The following is a 24,030-nucleotide window of genomic DNA, read 5'->3' as shown; positions in this document are numbered from 1 at the left end:
CAGTATAAAGGCTCAGTCAGTTTTCTTGTTCCACATAGTGATTTTGACAGAAGAACTCAATATATGCCTGAGATAAAACTTTGGTCACAGAACAGAAATGGAACTGTTCAGTAAATAAAAATTAAGCTCTTTACCTTTTATCTTTTATCTCTTACTTGTTTCAGTCATTCAAGTGTAGCCATGCTGGAGGCCCACCTTGACAGGATTAGCTGAATGAATCTACCTCAGTACGTATATTTTTTCATCAGTCTAGTACTTATTGTATCAATTTCTGTTGCCAAAATGTTAAGTTACAGGCACATAAGCAAACCAACAGTGGTAGTCAAGCAGTGATGAGAGACAAAAACAAACACACACACACACACACACACACACACACACACACACACACACACACACATACACACACATATATACATATAGATAGATGGATAGATATAGATATGATTATATATAGAGACACACAGACAGACAGACAGACAGACAGACAGACAGGCAGACAGATAGACAGATAGATGTCACGCTTCCACGCAGTTTCTATATACCAAATTCACTCAGAAAGAATTGGTTAATCCAGCATTATAGTAGAAGACACTTGCCCCTAAGTGCTGTGCAGTGGGATTTAACCCCAAAACACATGGTTGCAAAATGAGCTTCTTAACCACACAGCCAGGCCTGTTACAATACAATATGCTTGATGGATTTCATTTCCCCATCATAGCCCATAATCACTTGTTGAGGTTATCTGTACAGATACTCTATAGAAATTATAGACAGCACTAATTTTGTTATGATGCTTCATATCTGCAACATCAGATATAAACAAACAATGAAAATAAAAAAAAGGGTAATGGGCATATATGCCATATTTCAGGAGTTTTTGCTCCCATCTAACCCCCCTAAACCATCCACAAACACATTTTTGTGTAACATTGGCTATACCAATTTTATACATTAAACACATTCCAGAAAGCTGGTATGTAAATATTAATGACTGGTAGGGACATGGTATTTCGTTATGCAACCAAAATATAGTATAAAGTATATTGAGCATTTTTATAAGTCAATACCATGTTCTACTGTGTTAGCAGTGCATTTTACATCATCATTTATTACAGTTAAGGTTACGGTTATAACTCATAATCAAAGAGATGCATGAGCAAATCGTTGATCAAAATAACTTCTTCACACAATGAGTCCATGAATATTATATTTCTAATTCAAAAGTTTGAATGTTGTTGTTGTTGTTGTTGTTATTGCTACTGCTGCTGCTGCTGCTGCCGCTGCTGCCGCTGCTGTTGCTGCTGTTGCTGCTGCTGTTGTTGTTTAGCTAAAATCAAATTTGAGCAAGCAGGTTAAAGTTGTTCTAGACATTACCCTTCAGTATTTTTTTAGTGCGTAGTGTAATCCAGACTACATTATCTAATCTATACATTCTTGTTGTGTTTCTCTTTTTAAAGAATTAGGGTGTGATTTGATAGGAATACAACTGCTGATTCTAGCATATCAAACAACCACGCAGAGGATCTCTTACTGATTCATTCCAGTTTTTTTTTTTTTTTCTCTCTTTTATTTTTTTTAATTTCCACTTGAAAGGTTTTAAAATTTTTGTGTACAGTTGTTGCCTAAATTAACAGTATCTCTTATTTATTGCTTTCTCATGTTTAATTTTTTTATGCTAATATGGGTTAGCTGAGTAAGCAAATTCAGAAATTAGTGTATGAAAATTCAGCAACTGCTTTGTTGCTAAGGACCAGGACAATGTTATGAAAAAAAGGAATGATAATGTTTTTTTCCTTTGTTTGTTTTTGTTGTATTTTTTCTTTCAGATTACTAAAATTAAAGCAAAGAAAATAATAATTGCTTTTAACATAAGCTCAAGGATAGAAATTTATAGAGAGAGGATTAGATAATTATATTAACCCTAGAATTTGACTGGTACTTTATTTTATCAACAACAGGGGGATGAAAGACAATTTTGAAATGAGTGGGATTTGAACATAGAATGTATAGAGCTGGAACAAAAGCAGCAAGACATTTTATCTAATGTTCTAATGATACTGCTAAGGGTACCATACCCAAGGACATAATGAAATAGTTTTGGTTTGGTTTTAGAATATGATTCATTATAATAATGATTGTTACTTTTTACATTAAGCCATGACAATAATATATCACAAAAAAAGGATGAAGATCCTTCTCAAGTCATATAGGGCCAGTTTCCCTGTTTCCATGCTATATATATATTCTCCACCAGGATGGGACATTGGTCCATCACAGAATTACTCATTTTGGCCAACTGAAATGTTGTGCTCAGGAACACAACGTGTGGCCCAGTCCAGGAATCAAAACCACAGTCTTACCATCATGAGTCCAACACCCTAACCACTAAGCCATGCACCTTCACACAAAAATATATTAAACATAGAAATAAATCTATGTCCAAGAGTCAATAAATCAAGAATCTTCTATTCAATATAACGGCTTCTCTCTCCATATATATGTGTATATATATATATATATATATATATATATATATATATATATATATATATATATATATAAATATTGTTTATTTAAGACTTCATAGATATTGAATTATCAAACTTCTTCCAGGGAATGTTTAATAATGTATTATCTTATAGCCACTAGAGAAATTTAAAATATATTGAAACCGTTCACATATCAACTTTTCAGACTGGCTTGCAAAATATTTTTCTTCAAAATACTTAAGGCAAAAATTTGTAAGTGAAGTGCAGACAAATTTGAAAAACAAATATTAACACACACACACACACACACACACATATATGGCAAAGATGACAACAGTGACAAAGAACATGATGACACACTGCCACCACCACCATAGTACCACTGCTACCACCACCATAGTACCACTGCCACCACTGCTACCATTGACAATAACAAATTATGTTGGTTTATAACAGGATACTTAATGGTAATAAGGTTAAGTTGCTGAACAGCTAACTATAACTATAGACTCAGGTATTACAACTATCACAGTGTTTTTAATACATATGCATTTATGATTTTCTTTTTTTCATGTGTGAGTGTGTTTCTATATGCTGGGCCTAGAGGAAAGCATGGAGATCATTGTCTTTACAGGCCCTCCTAGACCAGTGAGAGTGATGTCATTAATGTGTGCCTCTTGAACGTTTGTTATGCAATGAATGTAGGAAAAATGTGAGCAAGGTAAGTAATTCCAGAAGACCAACATTCAGGGAAACAAAGGATTGACTGAGCATGGTGTTTAGTGCAGAGCCATGAGGAGAGTTGAATACCACTAAGCATGATGAGAAGAAAAGAACTGAGTGGATCAGCAATGCTTGGGTGGAGATGGCATGAACCCAGACAGCTTCAAGGAGCAGAAGCTATTTCAGTAGCAGTAGAAAAGGTAGAGAGGGAAAAAGAGAGGAAACAGAGTAAGTATCATTGTTTTTTGTAGTGCTCAACTGGTACTTATTTCATCAACCCTGAAAGGATGAAATGCAAAGTCAACCTTGGTGGAATTTGAACTCAGGACATAAAGATGGACGAAATGCCACTAAGCATTCTGCCTGGCATGCAAACAATTCTGCCAGTTCATCACCTTAACAGCCACCACTATTACTGGTTTCAAATTTTAGCACAATGCCTGCAATTTTGGAAGCAGAGGTAAGTTGATTACATTGGCCCCAGTGCTGATCTGGTTTTTTATTTTATCAACCCTGAAAGGATGAAAGGCAAAGTCAACTTTGGTGGAATTTGAACACAGAACATAAAGACAGATGAAATACCACTAAGCATTTTGCCTAGCATGCTAACAATGCCAGCTCACTGCCTTATAAACCAGAACAAATATTACAAGGTATTTCTTGTGTTCTAACAAGTCTACCAATTCACCACATAATATATAATAGAAAGCTTATGCAAAGAACATTACTTTTTCTATTGCTTGTCTAATTTAATAGCCCAATTTCTGTGTGTAATGTCGGTCTGCCTATTGTGTTAAAGATATTTTTACTTCTTTATTAATGAGTTACTAAACTGTACATAATTTATTTTGAAAAACTGTTATTGTATAACATAATTTCGTAATATAATATCTTCGACAATGCAATGAAATATTTACCTGACTATTTACCTAATGATATTCCTGTCCAAATAATGTCCAACCAAACTTGCTTATTATCAAATTAAGCTGAAAATAGTTGAGCCAATGAAGTTGTTAATAGTCAATTCTCCAAATATTTCAAAGTAAATAAGTCCAGGATACAAGCAGTTCAAATATGTGAGTTTCTCTGTTGACTTTCAAACACATAACAAACTTGAATTACTGCATTTAATGCCTCTTAAAAATGAAGATATTAGATAATGTAACCCTAGATTCACTATGTCTGAAAAATATAAAGGTATAATGACCACAACTGGAATGCTTTTATTCATAGATCTGTTTTTTGTGAGAGAGAGAGACAGAGAGAGGAGAAGTACTGATCCCAAATATTTGACTGCGATTTTATTTACTCTTTTACTTGTTTCAGTCATTTGACTGCAGCCATGCTGGAGCACCACCTTTAGTTGATGAAATCGACCCAGGACTTATTCTTTGTAAGCCTAATACTTATTCTATCGGTCGCTTTTGCTGAACTGCTAAGTTACGGGGACGTAAACACACCAGCATCGGTTGTCAAGCGATGTTGGGGAGGACAAACACAGACACACAAACACACATACATATATATACATATACATATATATGATGGGCTCTAAAGAGTGTACTGAGTGCTATTTTGCATAGCACCATCACCAGTGCTTTTTGAGTGACACCAGCACCAGGGTTTTTATGTGGCACCAGCACCCACACCATTGCTTTTTACATTGCACCTTGGTTTTAGGGTTTTAATTCTGTTGTGGTGGATAAGTCTTCTCAAGTACAGCAAACTGCCACATATCTCAGTCCAATGCACCACATATCTTGGTCCTCTAATAAATTAGTTATTGATATATGCATGAAGATTGGTGGTTTTGTCTGATGCCCCTTACTCCGAACCTCAGCCATAATGATCAAAATATCCATTTATTCATTCCTTCATTTGTTCGTTTCTTCATTCGTTCATTCTTTCGTTTATTCAAACACACTTATTTGTAAATTGTACACCACGGTATATTATATTTGGATATCCATAAGTGATATATAAGTAAAGACCGATGGTCATTATTTCTTAGAAACTCTACATGGAAATTCATCCAACTGAAGTGTTTAAATTCTAAGCTATTTCCTTTGAAACATATCTTTTTCTTCTGATCATTCCTTGTAAGACTTCCAGTAGACAGTAAAATATTGTTTATAAAATATCTCAGTAATTTCATTTAGAAATACAGATTTGGTTAAAGCTAAATGAAAAGATGAAATGCTTAATAACAGAGATGCTTTCTTTCTTTGTTGGGCTGTGATTTGACCAAATCATTAGAGCTTCAGGTAAAATACCTTGCAAAATACTTCTTGTGGCACCTTATGCCCTAAGTTCAGATCCTACTGAGGTCAACTTTGCTTTTTCATCTTTTCAAAGTTAAATAAAATAAGGTGGTCTGAATTACATAAAACTGTATGTTCCACTAATTAATATAAAAGTTACTCCATATACATTGCTCTTGGTTTTTCTCTCTTGGTTCAGTAATAAAATAAGTGAAGTATTTGGGTCACATACCCTACACTGTCATCCTGAAAATAGATAATCACATCATCAAAATCTGGAAGTGACGAAAAAATGCAGGATTAATTAAAAACAATGTGAATAAATAAGCATTACATTTCATAGAGCAGGGGTCATCAAACTTTTTACACAGTGGACCAGATAACTGAGAGAATGACAAGCGTGGGCCACATAACCATTTTGTTCAATACAATACAGTGAATAAACAAAAAATAAAGACAACCAACTTATTTATTTGCCAAAAAGTTATCAAAGAAGGCAACGTTAGCAATAAGATAGTTATATCACACCCAGTGTGCACATATCCGAATCTCACAAACTAAGCACCAAAACAGATTAGTGAGATTTGTGAAACTGGTGTTTGCTGCATCCAACCAAGAAAATTGCTTCTAAATGTTCATCAGTCAACCTCGTTCAATGTGCTGACTTCACATTCTTCATTTTTGAAAATGTTTGCTCAAAGGCATAAGTTGTTCCAAACACTGATGCCATACCAGAGGCAAATGAACTCTCATTCATCAACATCATCATCATCGTTTAACGTCCGCTTTCCATGCTAGCATGGGTTAGACGATTTGACTGAGGACTGGTGAAACCGGATGGCAACACCAGGCTCCAGTCTAATTTGGCAGAGTTTCTACAGCTGGATGCCCTTCCTAACGCCAACCACTCAGAGAGTGTAGTGGGTGCTTTTACGTGTCACCCACACGAAAACGGCCACGCTCGAAATGGTGTCTTTTATGTGCCACCCACACAAGCCAGTCCAGGGGCACTGGCAACGATCTCGCTCGAAAATCCTACGGGAGCCAGTCAGGCGGTACTGGCAACGGCCACGCTCAAAATGGTGCATCTCATGTGCCACCCGCACAAGAACCAGTCCAGGGGCACTGGCAACGATCTTACTTGGCTTGCCGGGTCTTCTCACGCACAGCACATTTCCAAAGGTCTCGGTCAGTAGTCATCGCCTCGGTGAGGCCCAATGTACGAAGATCTTGCCTCACCACCTCAGCCCAGGTCTTCCTGGGCCTACCTCTTCCACGGGTTCTCTCAACTGTTAGGGTGTGGCACTTTTTCACACAGCTATCCTCCTCCATTCTCACCACATGTCCATACCAGCGCAATCGTCTCTCTTGCACACCACAACTGATGCTGCTAATGTTCAGCTTTTCTCTCAAGATACTTACACTCTGACGGGTATTCACATTGACATTACACATCCAACGGAGCATACTGGCTTCATTCCTTGCGAGCTTACGTATGTCCTCAGCAGTTACAGCCCATGTTTCACTGCCATGTAGCATGGCTGTTCGTACGCATGCGTCATACAGTCTGCCTTTTACTCTGAGTGAGAGTCCCTTTGTCGCCAGCAGGGGTAAGAGCTCTCTAAACTTTGCCCAGGCTATTCTTATTCTAGCAGCTACACTTTCAGCGCACCCACCCCCACTACTAACTTGGTCGCCCAGATAGCGGAAGCTATCGACTACCTCTAGTTTTTCACCCTGGAATGAGATAGAAGTTGTTTCCTGTTTGTTTACAGTCTTTATTGCACCTGAACATCTGCCACAAACAAAAACTAACTTGCTAGTTAACCTGCCTTTGATGTTACTGCACCTCTTATGTGTCCATAGCTTGCACCGGGTACATCTTATAGAGTTACTACCTACTCCTTTTCTACATACTGAGCAGGGCCATCTACCTGAAGGGGTTTGTGTTTTATCTACCTTCCTACTTATTAGGATTTTGGTTTTAGCTAGGTTGACTCTAAGGCCCTTCAATTCTAGACCTTGCTTCCACACCTGAAACTTCTCCTCTAGTTCTGATAGTGACTCCGCAATTAGGGCAAGGTCATCAGCATAGAGGAGCTCCCAGGGGCAACCTGTCTTGAACTCCTCTGTGATTGCCTGGAGGACTATGATAAATAAGAGGGGGCTGAGGACGGAACCTTGGTGGACCCCTACCTCTACCCGGAATTCATTGCTGTACTCATTTCCAACCCTCACCTTACTGGCAGCATCTCTGTACATGGCTCGCACAGCTCTCACTAACCATTCTTCTATCCCAAGTTTCCTCATTGACCACCAGATAAGGGATCGGGGGACCCTGTCAAAGGCTTTCTCCATGTCAACGAAAGCCAGGTACAGAGGTTTATCCTTAGCTAGGTATTTCCTTGCAGGTATTAACACAAATGATACAGCGTGGTAGCAGGCTGAATGAACTGGCCTTGCAGACCAGATCCAGCCTACAGGCTGTAGTTAGATGACCTCCTGTCATAGAGTAATCTGAATGCAAAAGGGATATAAAACTGCATTCCACAGTTAAGAGTAACGGAATACCACTATATCGGATATATCTACATTCTGCAGTAAAAGGGTTAAGAATATGAAGGCAATGACTAACATAACAATATTATTATCAACTGTTACAAGGCTAAAGGAGATGCTCTAGAAAGAAGTAAGTGCAGAGGCATCAATTTGGTGAACCAGGTTATGAAAGTTACTGAAAAAATGACAAGCAAAACTAATTAAGAAATGAATAAGCTTAGATGAGATATAGTTTGACTTTATGAAATGAAGAAAAATCACTGATACTCTCTTTCTAGTGGAACAAGTAAATCTAGTAAAATACTCTATGTTCATAAGTTGTTCTTTGCAAGAAATTTCATTAGCATCATCACCATTAATCATTATATATGCGAGCTTGTATGTGGATATACAACTCCTAAAAGCATGACTTTATATGGCCTTTCATGCCTTTAGTTTATCAGCTGACCCGCTCACTTTCACTCTCTTTTCCTCCATCTTTCCACCCATTCTCTCTCTCTCTCTTTCCTTCTCTTTCTCTCTCTTTATAATTAACTAATGAATGTAATAATCAAAACCAACTTGATATGGCAACAGAAGCAAGTTGAGAAAGTGCATGAATGTGTATGCTGTATATGCGTACTTTAGTGTTTATATATATGTATGTATGTATGTATATATATGTATGCATATATGCATGCTATAAATGTATGCACGTATATATGCATGCATGTATGTATGTATGTGTGTATGTATGTATGTATGTATATGTGTGTGTATGTATGTATGTATGTGTGTGTATGTATGTATGTGTGTGTATGTATATATATGGATCTCCTTCATTGGACACGAAACTCGGTTTGCGAAGACCTGTTGGGGCAAGCGAAAGCGAAATCGTGATGGCACCTGCGCCCAGCGTCACCTTCCTGGCACTTGTGCCGGTGGCACATGTAAAGACATTCGAGCGAGATCGTTGCCAGTGCTGCTGGACTGGCTCCGGTGCAGGTGGTACGTAAAATACACCATTTTCAGCATGGCCGTTGACAGTACCGCCTGACTGACATTCGTGCCAGTGGCATGTAAAAAACACCCACTACACTCTCAGAGTGGTTGGCGTTAGGATGGGCATCCAGCTATAGAAACTCTGCCAAATCAGATTGGAGCCTGGTGTAGCCATCTGGTTTCACCAGTCCTCAGTCAAATCATCCAACCCATGCTAGCATGGAAAGCGGACATTAAACAATGATGATGATGATGATGATGATGGTGTATGTATGTATGTATGTATGTATGTATGTCATTATTCAGTTTTATTTCAAGATTTCTTGCCAAAAGAGAAAGAGTCAGTTTCTAACCTTGATCCAAGGCCTCTTTATTGAAATTTCAACATCAACAACAGGGTATTTTTATTTTTTTATGTATGTATGTATGTATGTATGTATTAATGCGAATTCGCCTAGAAATTCAGTTAGCAATTGTCATTTAACCTGTAACAAAGAAGCATCTATGCCTTCCTTTGTCCATTTACCTCTTGAGAGTATTTCTTATACACAATGAGCATTTAAAAAAATTTTTCCCTTCATAAGAACATCTAACACTTTCTGCATACAGTCTCACCCACACACTGATAGATAGATAGATAGATGTGTGTGTATGTCTATGTGTGTGTGTATGTATGTATGTATGTATGCGTATATATATTTATACATTCATATAAACACATATATATATGTATGTATATATGAATATATACAAATATAAATATATATATATATATACATAGATAGATACACATGCATACAGACATACATACATACACACATATATACATACATATATATAAATTTAATGAATGGAGTAAAACACATATGTTAACTGCATACTTTTATTTCCAACATATATATATATATATATATATATATATATATATATATATACACACACACATGTACGTGTGTGTTTATATACATATGCACGCATGTGTTTAAGTATATATACACATTCTTTATTTGTGAATTAAGGTCATACATCCACCAATGCAGTGTTGAGCACTCATTTCATCATTCAACATTTACATGTATATATATATATATATATATATATATATACACACACACATACACACACACACGTACACATGTGTATGTATGTATGTAAGTATGCATATATGCATGTATGCATGTATTAGTGTGTGTGTGTGTGTGTGTGTGTGTGTGTGTGTGTGTGTGTGTGAAGCTATGTAGAAAGCCTTTGATGTTCTTATGAGAAGAAAATCTATTTAAACTATTCAGTGCATATTACAAATACTTTGAAGGCAGAAATGGACAAAAGAAATACATAGATGCTTCTATGTCGCTGGTTCAATGGATGTTCTTATACTTATTTTTCCATGCCAACTTAAGTTAGAAGCATATGTTTTACAATAAACTGATGCTAACCTCTACCTGTTATACAAGTGAAGCTTCTTTTCCTACTTTGCATGGCCTTGAAATAAGCAGACAATTTATTGACGGAAGTGCCAACAACACTGCACCAACATCGTGACTTTAATATAAATGGGCTGAATGGAACAAACACACACAAACACAGACATTCACTCACACACACACACACATACACACACACACACGCACACGCACACACATACGCACACGCACATGCACACGCACACGCACACATATACGCACACACACACGTGTATATAAATACATATGTACACATACATACGAGGGGGTGCTGAAAAGTTCCTGGTTTTAAGGTTATTGCAAAAGGCCTGGTTGGAGGTCCAAACTTCTGAATTCTTTTACAAAGCTTAGAAAAACTGAAGGAACGCTGCAATAAGTATTTGAATCTAAGAGGGAAATATTTCGAATAAGATCATAATTAATTGATCCTCCTGTATTTTATTTTACCCAGAGCCAGGAACTTTTCAGCACCCACTCATATGCTTACTATATATATATATATGATGGTTGTCTACTCCTTATGTAGAGTTTGACCACCTCCTGTGCCTACACCTTAGAACCATCATGGCATCTGATGTGGCTTTTTAAAGCAGCCAATGTTTTTAAAAGGCACCCACATAGATTGCATATCCAACTTGGACCACCAAGAGCTGCAGTTAAGGTCTGATCTTTGTGGATCTTAAAATGTCCTTTGAGGCTTCTGTTAGATTAGTAGACCTTCTAGCATACATTGCATTGAAAGGTGTGCAGAGACATATAGGCAGAATAGTTGGTGGAGGTTCGTTTTCCATGGGTTCACAAATTAGATTTGAGCCCAGCAAATACATATAAGCTGTGAGGTAAGACGTTTGCTTCCCAACCACATTGTTCAGGATTCAGTCCCACCATGTGGGACTTTGGGCACGAGTCTTCTACTGGTAGCCTTTGTGTAGCACCTTTGCCAAGAGGTCTAAAGTAGCCCCCATTGCCATAAACAACAGGAAGAAACTACATGAAGCAGACTGGTTACTATAGCAACACCAGTTTGCACTTTCCTCCTTTTTCTCCTTTCCTCACCAAACATCTGAGCAACAACCTTTCCCATCTCCTACTTTTCCAATTGCCCTAAAAAAGGGGTCATAGCCTTGAAATATAAAAATATAAGTTAATACTACAACTTTCATTTGTTTTGTTTTGTTTTCTTTTTGTAGTTCACTTTATATCTTCTCACATTGTTCCTGCCTTACACAATAAATCTCTTTAATGTGGGTGTGCGTGTTGTGTGAGTGTGTGTATGTATTGATATGATGGGCTTCTTTCAATTACCATCTACCAAATCTGTTCACAAGGTCTCAGTCATCCCAAGGCTATAGTAGAAGACTCTTGCTCAAAGTGCAGCACAGTGGGACTGAACCCAGAACCATGTGGTTGGTAAACAAACTTCTTACCACACATCCATGCCTTTGTATTCTTCCTATTTTTCCTAGGATGGTAGGGTGTGATTTGAGGGAGATTTGGGTGCTCTTTCTATCAGGGTGAGAGACCAAGTAAATACACCCTGTTAGTAAAATGTTATAGTTTGCTTGAAGCAGTGTACGTGATAAATAACATAGAAAGCGATAGAAGGCTAAACAATGCAAAATGGACTGTAAGATGAGGTAACGAAAATTGAAAGTAAGTTACCCAGTAATTTTTGTTTGGTTTTTATTGTTGTTGCTGTTGTTCTTTTAACTGTCCAATATTTCGGGACCTAAAAGTTTAGCCTTCCATCTCTTTGTACGTTACTCCTTGTTAGGTTCATTTAAATGCTCATTGACAAAACCAGTAAAATGTTGATTTGTTCATAATATGTCCTTCCTGTGTTTTAGAAAACTATTTCAAATTTAATTATCGTCCAATATCCACCACCAAGTCTATTCTTGGTTGTCTTCAGCACGACAGATTAATTTGAAAATCGATTCTAGTTTATTTGGATCCTGTTTGAGAAAGATACTGTCTTGTTGGCTTGTGGCATCACTTCTTAAATAATTTATATGATTGACCTCTTGCTAATGGCTGAAAGAATTTCAAGATATTGCCTTTGTTTAGAATATTCACAAGATTCAGTAATTATGTGGTGTTCAATGTTAGCATGAAGCAGATTAGAAGTACAAACTATAGAGTCTGATGTTGGTAAATCATGAGAGGTTGTAACAATAAATATTTCGTGTGGGGAGGTCTTTTGTTAGTGAAGAAATCATTACAGAGAGTGAATGATTAGAGTTTTCAGTAGGAAATACAGGAAATACTAGAATTATTAGAATTCTTATGGAAAGGATATGAAGATTATAGAGAGGATGAGGCCATTATAGAGAGGGTATGACCAATATTAGAGGTAGTATAATCATTATAGTCGGCACAGGCATGACTGTGTGGTTAAGAAGCTTGCTTCCCAACTACATGGTCCTGGGTTCAGTCCCAATGAGTGGCACCTTGGGCACACATCTTCTACTATAGCTTTGGGATGACCAAAGCCTTGGGATGGATTTAGTAGATGGAAACTGAAAGAAGCCTGTCATATAAATACTCACACATGCACACACACGCACACACACGTATGTTTGTGTCTTCTTGCGTTGACATCATATGGTACTTGTAAGTGATTGTCGCTGTCATTCGAGCAGTGTCATTTATTTCCAACTTTGCATCTTAGGTAACTGTCTTTTACTATAGCCCCGGGCTGACCAAAGCCTTGTGAGTGGATTAGGTAGAGGAAAACTGAAAGATACCTGTTGTATATGTATGTGTGCACGTACATACATATACAACAGGTATCTTTCAGTATCTTACCAGCCCTGGTCAAACCATCCAACCCATGCCAGCATGGACAATGGACGTTAAATGATGAGGATGATGATAATGCTGACTAGCCACTGTCAGTTTGTGCCAGTTGCTGTCAGGACATCAGACATTCTAGGACACCTTATGACTGATTTCCTCCACAAAATAGGGGGAACAACGGCCTGTCAGAGAAATGAGCCCCACGAGGTGGAATAGCTGCTGCAATGAGTGTTGCTGGCCATTTTCTGTGGCAACGCCATCACAGTCATAACTCAGCAAGCCGCAGCTGAGCATACCATTAGTTCCGGTGTGTATAGCCCATCGCCACCCCCACCTCTATGCTCTGCTGCTTCATTTCCCCCTTTTTTGCTTTTCTTTCTTTCCCTTTCTTATCTCTCTTTTTTTCCGTTTCTTTGTATTTAAATGTTATAAATAAAAATTTCATTTTCAACCAAATTATAGAATGCAACAAAAACTGATAACATTTTTTAAATGAAATAAAACAGATTTCCATTGTCTTATTTCATTTGCTCTCTTGATTAGATTTAAACTTCATTTGTAAGAGCAGGCATTTGTTTTAATTTGCTGTCAATTTATTTTTATGGATATTTAATTTACAAATGGCTATCTAATATATTTTCTATATTTGTAAATTCACTGGTCATTATTTGTTTGACATTTAAACTAACTTATCATTCTCAATACAGGAAAGTTGTGTGATGGGTTGTCCTGTTTGTTTATACATTCATGAGCAAGCTAAAAACTTGTGAATGTGTGTGTCTTGATTGTAATGAATCATCATCATCATCATCATCGTTTAACGTCCGCTTTCCATGCTAGCATGGGTTGGACGATTTGACTGAGGACTGGTGAAACCGGATGGCAACACCAGGCTCCAATCTAATTTGGCATGTATGTGTATGAATATGCATGAATGTGTATGAATATGCATGAATGTGTATGAATATGCATGAATGTGTATGAATATGCATGAATGTGTATGAAAGTGTGTAAGTGTGTCAGTGACTGTGAATGTGTGATGAATCTGTGTGAGAGTCTGTGAATATATTAAACAATAAGTATGTTTCTCAATAACAATTGATGTTTACAAGTACCATTTATGAATGAAAAACATACTTTCCTAATAAAATTTCATATAAGTCAAACATTCCTTCATGCATATTTGCATGCTTACAACTCTCTTTTTCTATCTCTCTTGCTATACATACATACATGTATATATATATATATATATATATATATAGGTTCAAAAAGGGAAAACGACAAAAAAATCAACAACAATGTGAGGACGTGATACAGATTGTGTTACTAGATGCTCAGGAAAGGAGAGAAAGAGAATTTGACGTTTCGAGCGGAGCTCTTCGTCGGAAACAAAGAAAGTCCAAAGAAGGGAAAAACGGAGGAAGAAAAAATCGCCACCGATATCCATGAGGTTACATTGTGGAAAATATATATATACATATATATATATATACATGCATATATATAAACATATATATAAAGATGTGTAGATAAGATGTTTGTATGTATTCTTTTATTCTTTTACTCATTTCAGTCATTTGACTGTGGCCATCTTGAAGCACCGCCTTTGGTCGAGCAAATTGACCCTAGGACTTATTCTTTGTAAGCCTAGGACTTATTCTATTGGTCTCTTTTGCTGAACTGCTAGATTATTGGAACGTAAACACACCAGCATCAGTTGTCAAGTGATGTTGGGGAACAAACACGCACATAAAAACATATACACACACATACATACATACATACATATATATATATATATATATATATATATATATATATATATATATATATATATATATATATATATATATACATATATATATATATATATATACATATATATATATATATATATATATATATACATATATATATATATATATATATATATATATATATATGTATATATATATATATATATATATATATATATATATATATATATATATATATATATATATATATATATATATATATATATATATATATATATATATATATAGGCACAGGAGTGGGTGTGTGGTAAGTAGCTTGCTTACCAACCACGTGATTCCGGGTTCAGTCCCACTGTGTGGCAGCTTGGGCAAGTGTCTTCTTCTATAGCTTCAGGCCAACCAAAGCCTTGTGAGTGGATTTGGTAGACGGAAACTGAAAGAAGCCCGTCGTATATATGTATATGTATACATATATATGTGTGTTTGTGTGTCTGTGTTTGTCCCCACAACATCGCTTGACAACCGATGCTGGTGTGTTTACGTCCCCGTAACTTAGTGGTTTGGCAAAAGAGGCTGGTGCTGATAATGAGGCCTGAGTGCTAAGGGGGTAGCAGCCTGAAAAGGTTTGAGAACCACTAGACTAGACCAATAGATAGTATTAGCATAAATTATTTAGTATTAGCATAAATTATATCGAGTCTTCCAAATATTTCTTTTATATGTGAGAAATGAAAGGTAAGCAAAGATGATTGTGACAGGATTTGAACCCAGAGCATAGAGTGTTGGAACAAATTCTGCAATGCATTCTATCCAATATCCTGACAATATAACTTAATCTGCTGTCTTAGTTTTAGATATACTAGCCTATGAAAAAAAGATGAAATGGTCACAACTGGAGTGCCTTTGATCAGAGATCTGCTTAACGAGAGCTGAAATGGGACCAGGCAACGATACTAACCATGTAAGTCTTTATCTTGAATAATCCAAATTGCTGGTGAGAGAGAAAAAGGGGGTCAAGTATCTGTATAACAATCAGTGGTACTGTGCTGTACTTCCACCCCATCAAAGACCTGAATGACCCTCTTCATAATACAGTTTGCATATTATGAAGTAAGTACCACCAAGTATTTTCACTTACAGCTAAATTTAGAAGGAGTACTGAGTAATTTGCTCCATGTTTCCTCTACTTTCAACACCTACAAGACAAAAGTATTCTCTCATCTAGATTGTAAAAACAAAGGATGTAATGAAATACAGGTGCAACTATAGTTGTGTGGTTAAGAAGTTTTTTCTCAAAACCATGTGGGCAGTACCTTAGGCATGTACCTTCTCTTGTGTCTTCTAGTTGACTAAATGCATTGGGAGAGAAATTTAAAGGACAATAACTGTTCAGACAGATGCTCTGTATACACACACACACACACATGCATGTATACACATGGACATGCAATGCATATACATACACATGCATGCATGCAGAAATATTGTTGTCATCATCGTCGTCGTCATTGTCATCTTCTGAATTTTCATGTTTGTATGGGTTAGATAGTCTTTTCCAACCCAGCATCTTGCCATTTGCTGTATTCCTTTATAATCTTTTTTGTGATTTCAAAATCCTGAAGAAAGCTTTTACCAATTCTGCTCGTGTCTTCCATAGTCTTCTTTTTTCCACAGTTCCTTTCTACTTGGATCTCTTGACATTTCTTGACCCATTCGTTATCATCTAAAAATGCCTCACATGTCCATAACAACACAATCTTCCTTCTAATACACTACAACCGATCCCTTTTATAACTAGTTTATCTCTCAGCACAACTGTACTATATCATTCATCCAAATTAACATTGCACGCACATCCAACACAACATGCAAGCTTCGTTTCTTTCCAACCAACACACACTCTCTATGTTCAGCACCCACATCTCACAACCATGCAGTATTGCACTTTATATTCAATCAGTGTCCAATCTATCTTTCACTCAAAACCAGAATCTTCTTGTTGCCACCAGAAGTATTAGCTCCCTGAACTCCTCTTTACTGTCCATCTACATTCTGGTTACTATGCTTTCAAAGCCCCTTCTTCTACAGCTGATTAGGTTGCTTAAGTAACAGAAGCCATCAACCGCTTCTACAGAGCCTTGCAAACATTGAAAGGAATTTATTTTACAACTGCTCTGATTGCTAACTACTTCTGTACATCAGCCACGTGGAAAATCTTTATTCATTGTTTTCCTGTCTGTGATCCCAGTACATCTCTTGTACAACTATATTTCTCATTTATCCCAACTTAAATGTGGATGTTCTGCTAGAAAAATCGTTACTGTGGTAATTACCATGAGAGAAACTCTCTAATTGGCTTTTTCATGTAAAATACACATTTGTTTTTATTGCTAGTGGGGACTTAAATATCCCTGCCACTTCCAATGCCAAGACCACAGATCATGTGATTTTGACCTTCCTTGGTCTTATCAATGGTAGATATTCAACTGCCAGAGATAGCAAGCAGTCTCTACAGCAATATAAAAAAGTGTGCATTTATGAGAGTTTTTCTCATGGTTTCTACTGGAAACTAAAAGAAGTCTGTCATATATGTGTCTGTGTGTGTGTGTGTGTGTGTGTGTGTGTGTGTGTGTGTGTGTGTGTGTGTGTGTGTGTGTTTGTGTGTTTATGTTTGTCCCCCAACCATCACTTGACAACTGATGCTGGTGTGTTTACATCCCCATAAATTAGCAGTTCGGCAAAAGAGACCAATAAAAAGTACTAAGCTTACAAAGAAAAAGTTTTGGGGGTGATTTGTTTGACTAAAGGTGGTGTTCCAGCATGGCTGAGTCAAATGACTGAAACAAGTAAAAGAATAAAAGTATAACAATGTGTGTGTACACACACATACACCCACACACATACACATGCGTGCGCACGCACGCACACACACACACACACATATGTACTAGCTGACGTACCCGGTAATTCTCAGAAAAGCGAGGCTTATCCCTTAGTTCCATTCTCATAAGTGCTTCGCTAATCCAATCACAACAATACAAAGTATGCAGCCCTTAAAACAGTTTTTGTGCATTTACAGAAAATACTGAACTGTTTTACACAGGATCTTGTTTTTAGGAATTCCCAATAAATTACGAATACCCAAATTGTGAAGTCAGTTATGTAATAACATGAAATTAGTTACCTGATAGTAAGAATTCAAATAAAGTAGCCCTGAAAAGGGCTTTAATGCATTTTCAGAGTATATAGAACTTAGGAGGAAATACTAATAAGGTATGTATACTAAAATCGTTAAGCATGTTACGTAATAACAGGCTAATCAGATATGAGATAATAGCAATTCAAAGTAAATAACTCTGAAAAGAGCTTTTGTGCGTTCCCAGAGAATATTACCCTCAGCAGCGTTAGTGTTGGTATATTCGTGAATAAGTCACTAACCGAAATAAGTGGATGTATTGTTTAGGAAAATACTATTTACTTGTTTAAACCCATTCAATGAATGCTTTTTTAGCCACTTCCTTGGCAGGAACTTGCAAAGATTTCTTTTAGACAATAGACACCCATTCCCTCACTCTCTAGCACTTTGAACACTATACCAAACTATATTTAAAAACGACTTCAATGAAAAATCTCCAGACATGTCCTTGACCCCCAGACAGAAGAGAAACTGTTTATACTTCTAATTTTTATAAATTTTACTGATATTTGATAAGATGAGATACATCGAATCCAGTAATATTTTCTTTATATAATTTTTAAAATCATTTTTATTAAACTCTCTCTTAAATTGAAATGTCTTAGACTTACTTTCCACCTCCATCTTTTGTATGTGTGTGTGTATATATATATATAGAGAGAGAGAGAGAGAAAGAGAGAGAGAGAGAGAGAGAGAGAGAGAGAGAGAGAGAAAGAAGGAGAGGGACAGAGAGAGACTGAAAGAAGGACTAACAGACAGACAAACAGATAGATATGTATATGTGTATGTCAGTATAAATTTATATTCATCATATACATACATACATACATACACAAACATACATACACTAACATACATACAGATGGACTACACACACAGATACATCACATACAAATATACACACATACATACATGCATGCATACACACATACACACATACATACATACAAAACACAAGAATACATACATATGGACATACATAACTATGCACACATACATAAATACCTACATACATGCATACATACATACAGCAGACATCCACTGCAATTATTAACTGTCCAGATATACAAAACAGCAGACATAGTGTGCTTTCAACAGATCGTTCTGTTATGTTTCTCTTTAATCTTTCTCTTTCATCTAGTCATCAATGTCCCATTGCTTTTATAGTCAGAGAAAATTATCATGATTGGAGCAGCAGTTTATACGAGGTGGACATAGGGTGACATGTTATACTGTAAATGATGATGATGGTGATGCCAATGATGTCGACAGTAAAGATGACAATGTCAAGGACAACAATGATGATGATGATGGTAACAGTGATTGATTACGATGATGATGATGATGATCAAGATGAGAACGAAGATGAGGCTGACAATGACAACGAAGATGAAGATGATGATAATGTTGATGAAAATGAAGAAAGCAATAAGAATAATGATGACGATGATGATGGTGATGATGCTAATGAGAAAAATTAGGACGAGGATGATGATAACTATGGCAATGACAATGGTGATGATGATGATGATGTCGACGATGACAATAATGATGACAGTGGTGTAGGTGGTGGTGGTGGTGGTGGTGGTGATGGTGGTGGTGGTGGTGGTGGCAGCGGCGGTGGTGGTGGCAGCGGCGGTGGTGGTGGCAGCGGTGGTGGTGGTGGCAGCGGCGGTGGTGGTGGCAGCGGCGGTGGTGGTGGTGGCAGCGGCGGTGGTGGTGGTGGCAGCGGCTGTGGTGGTGGTGGCAGCGGCTGTGGTGGTGGCAGCGGTGGTGGTGGTGGTGGCAACGGCGGCGGTGGTGGTGGCAGTGGCGGCGGTGGTGGTGGCAGCGGCGGCGGTGGTGGTGGCAGCGGCGGTGGTGGTGGCAGCGGCGGTGGTGGTGGTGGCAGCGGCTGTGGTGGTGGCAGCGGTGGTGGTGATGGCAGCGGTGGTGGTGGTGGTGGTGATGATGATGATGATGATGATGATGATGATGGTGATGGTGATGATATTGGTATTGAGAAGAAAGAAGGGAGAAAGACGATGGTGGATTGAACAAAGAGGACATGGAAATGATAGTGGCAAGTGAAGTGTGTTGAGATGATGGCACAGATAACGACAATGATAACTATGTCCAAGACAATGACCAAGAGAAAGAAAATGTAGAGGTGGTGAAGAATGGTGATGGTGATGATACTGATGATGGTGATGATGGTTATGATGGTCTGATGAAAGAGAAGGGAAGAAGACACCTATGACAATCGCTGTGATGGTCATAATGTCAGAACCAAACAAATACACATTTGAAGGAAAACAATTATATATGACAAATAATACTTGTTTCTAATACTTGTTTCAAAGCCAGCAATTTTGAAGGAGGAAAAGATTAGCTGATAACGTTAACACAGTACTTCACTAGTACTATATATTATCAGCTCTAAAATCATGAGAGGTAACACTAAGACTAACCTCAACAGGATATGAACTCGGGATGTAAAGAGCCATAACTAAATGTCGCAAATCATTTTGGGGCCGTTGCCAGTACCGCCCGGCTGGCCTTTGTGCCGGTGGCATGTAAAAGCACCCACTACACTCTCGAAGTGGTTGGCGTTAGGAAGGGCATCCAGCTGTAAAAACTCTGCCAAATCAGATTGGAGCCTGATGTAGCCATCTGGTTCACCAGTCCTCAGTCAAATCGCCCAACCCATGCTAGCATGGAAATCGGACATGAAACGATGATGATGATGATCATCATCATCATCATCATCATCATTATCATTGTTTTAACATTCACTTTTCCACGCTTGCATGAGCCAGAAAGAATTTTTTGAGGTGGATTTTTCTATGGCCGGATGCCCTTCCTATCACCAACCGTTACTTGTTTCTAAGTAAGGTAATATTTTCCCTCACATGACCAGACATGTTTTCATGGAGGATTGAAAATGGATGACACTGCTTTTATGTCAATGATATTTACTTACTAATGCCAACCCCTATACAGAGTGTGCTGGGTGCTTTTTACGTGGCACTGGGGTCGATATAATCGACTTAATCCGTTTGTCTGTCCTTGTTTGTCCCTTCTGTGTGTAGCCCCTTGTGGGCAGTAAAGAAATAAGAATTTGTACTCAGAACATAAAGACAGACAAAATACTGCTAAGCATTTTGTTCAACATCTTAATGATTCTGCCAGCTCACTGCCTTTTTTTGAACTGTAATTATTAAACTTTCAGTTTTCCCTTTCAGCTACAGTTCTTGGAACCAAGTGCTGTTGTTTGTTGCAATTCAGTTTATGGAGTCATTTAGGAGCATCATCCATGAAAAGGGGTTTCAGTACGATTAAAGGGTTCATTTTTTTTTTTTTTTTGAGTACTCTCTTATTCTTTCTTCAGTTTTTAAACTTCTTTTGCTGTATCAGCTCTTTCTGCAGTTTATGCCTGTTTAGTACTAAGTGTATTTGAGAGTTTTGAGAAATTCTCAAGTGAAGTGCCTATTTCTGCTAAATGTTTCTGTGCTCCTTTGTATATTGAGTGCAACATTTTGCTTTTGCGATGTTCAGCAACTTTTCATAGAAGGTGTTTTGCTTTTTTTCTTGGCGGTAAATGTCTCACACAAATGAACTAGTTTCATTCACCATCTAAATTGTTCAAGGTTTTCATTGTGCCTAGGGAAATATGTGCTATGTATGTCAGTTTTTCAATGATGTAGTCTAAATTTCTTCAGTAGTTTTCCTGTTTACGTCTTATTTTTATCTCTTGCACATTCCAGTTTACCATATTGTTGAATACTTGAGGGTATTAAAAAAAAAGTTCTGACTTTCCCTTGGGAGCAAAATCAACCAAACTAAGCATGAATAGTTGAAGATGATTTTCTAATGTGCCCTGGCTAGACTACTAGTATAGTAAAACAGTAGAATACAATGAAACTCAGCACTATTGATTGGGTGGGCAGTAGTTAAAATCCACCACTCTTTTTGGGAATACTCAAATGTATCTTAAGAAAAATGTTGAAGTACATATGCATACGTTGTCTCTATTGGAAATAGAAAAATCATCCTCAAAAACACTCTGTCTGATCCATGCAGTGGAGGCACATGGCCTAGTGGTTAGAGCAGCAGACTTGCAGTTGAGGGATTGTGGGTTTGATTCTCAGACCAGGCAATGTGGGTGTTTATGAGTGAAACACCTAAGCTCCAGCGCAGCTCCAGCGCAGCTCCAGCGCAGCTCCAGCGCAGCTCCAGCGCAGCTCCAGCGCAGCTCCAGCGCAGCTCCAGCGCAGCTCCAGCGCAGTTCTAGCGCAGCTCCAGCAGAAGGTAATGGGGAACCTCTGCTAACTCTTTTGCCACAACTTTCTCTCACTCATCTAGCAGCTCACCTGTGACAAACCAGTGTCCCATCCAGGTGGGGAACCTATACACCAATGAAACCAGGAAACTGGCCCTTATGAGCCAGGCATGGCTTGAGAAGGAACAAACCACAACAATGACAACTGACCCATGCCATCATAGAAAAGTGGACGTTAGAATAATGAGGATTATGACGGTGACGATGATGATGACAATGGTGATGATGATGAGCTATGATACTTGAGTGATACATTAGATATGCTTCAGAGAGACCTACAAAAGCTCTTCAGATAGTTCTTAGACCCATTCAGTCCTTTAACATATGAAATTGTGGTTATATGATAGTATCTAAATGTAATGGGTGTCATAAAAAGTAACTTGTTTTCTGGATCAGCACCACCCCAACTCTACCCCAAGCTGCTTGGCTTCATCACTGATCTCATATGTAAGACAGGGCTAACTTGTGTTTCAATAAAAATAACACTATCACCATTGGTTCCACCAAGCATGTAGAGGACAGTAAATAGGTGACTTGATGTCTTATAATTTTAGTTAAGATGGTTGTACAGACAATAAGATAAAGCTCCTCTTTGGTATTTTAAATACGGTCTAAGGAGACAGCTAAAAGCAGAAATGATCTGTTTAATGGGAACATTTTGTTTTTTTCTGAAAACCATGTAGGTAAATGTTAGAAAATACAATTCATGTTGTTGTTTTGGCATTAGGAAGGGTATCCAGCCATAAAAACCTGGCTAAAGCAGACATTGGAATCCATGATAATGACGACGATGATGACAACAATGGCGATGATGATGGTGATAATGATGATGGTGGTGATGAGGATAATCAGGATGAAGCTGTTTTTTCAAACTCTCACTTTTTTTTTACCCCTTCTGCTTTCAATTTTACTATTTATTTCATATTTGATTCTTTTGTTTAAAATACCCATACTATGAAGGCCTTGTGTCTAATGAGGAAATTCTCATAACAGACTTTTAAGAACAGTACAATACTCAATGTGTCGGTCACAAAAATTGTGCTTGATTATTTATTTTGTGCAAAACATGAAGATAATGTTGAGTTAAAATGTTGATCTTCAAATATAAAAGAAAAATAACATTCATTTGGCTCAAATGGAAAAGGCACTACGTGGGTACAAAACCAAAGTACAGTTTTTGACAAACCATGATTAAGATAAGCCATCCAGTTCCTGGCAGATATGTGAGGGTTATCAGTGACACTTTGCTTGATTATTTAGGAGAAACCATACAGTAAGGTAAAAGGTAAGGGTTATCTCCTTGAGACATACCAACTCATAAGGGCTGGTTTCCCAGTTTCCATGATGTACAAATTTTTCACCTGGACAGAACACTGGTCCCTTGCAGGGTTACTTTATTTTGCCAGCTGACTGGACTGGAGCAACATGAAATGAAGTGTTTTGCTCAAGGACACAACGTATTGCCCAGTCCAGGA

At 37.6% G+C, this 24,030-nt stretch overlaps 1 protein-coding gene across 2 annotated transcripts in view; it reads right to left on the bottom strand.

The window, feature by feature from the left end:
* The window catches only part of LOC149137048 (uncharacterized), a 162,670-nt gene that overhangs the window by 17,732 nt on the left and 120,908 nt on the right, over nt 1-24,030 (bottom strand). Inside the window, exon 3 of one of the 2 annotated variants that reach the window (XR_016237889.1) lies at nt 4,504-5,722. The exons of the other annotated variant lie outside the window; for it this stretch is intronic. The gene's annotated coding sequence lies outside the window, so the exon portion shown is untranslated. Of the gene's footprint in view, nt 1-4,503; nt 5,723-24,030 lie in introns of those variants that run through there. 2 annotated transcript variants of the gene reach the window in all.

Source organism: Octopus bimaculoides, chromosome 2, assembly GCF_046866305.1.
Source record: "Octopus bimaculoides isolate indiv1 chromosome 2, ASM4686630v1, whole genome shotgun sequence".
NCBI lineage: Eukaryota > Metazoa > Mollusca > Cephalopoda > Octopoda > Octopodidae > Octopus > Octopus bimaculoides.
The sequence above is the reverse complement of the archived record's forward strand: the minus strand, read 5'-3'. Positions and strand labels throughout refer to the sequence as shown.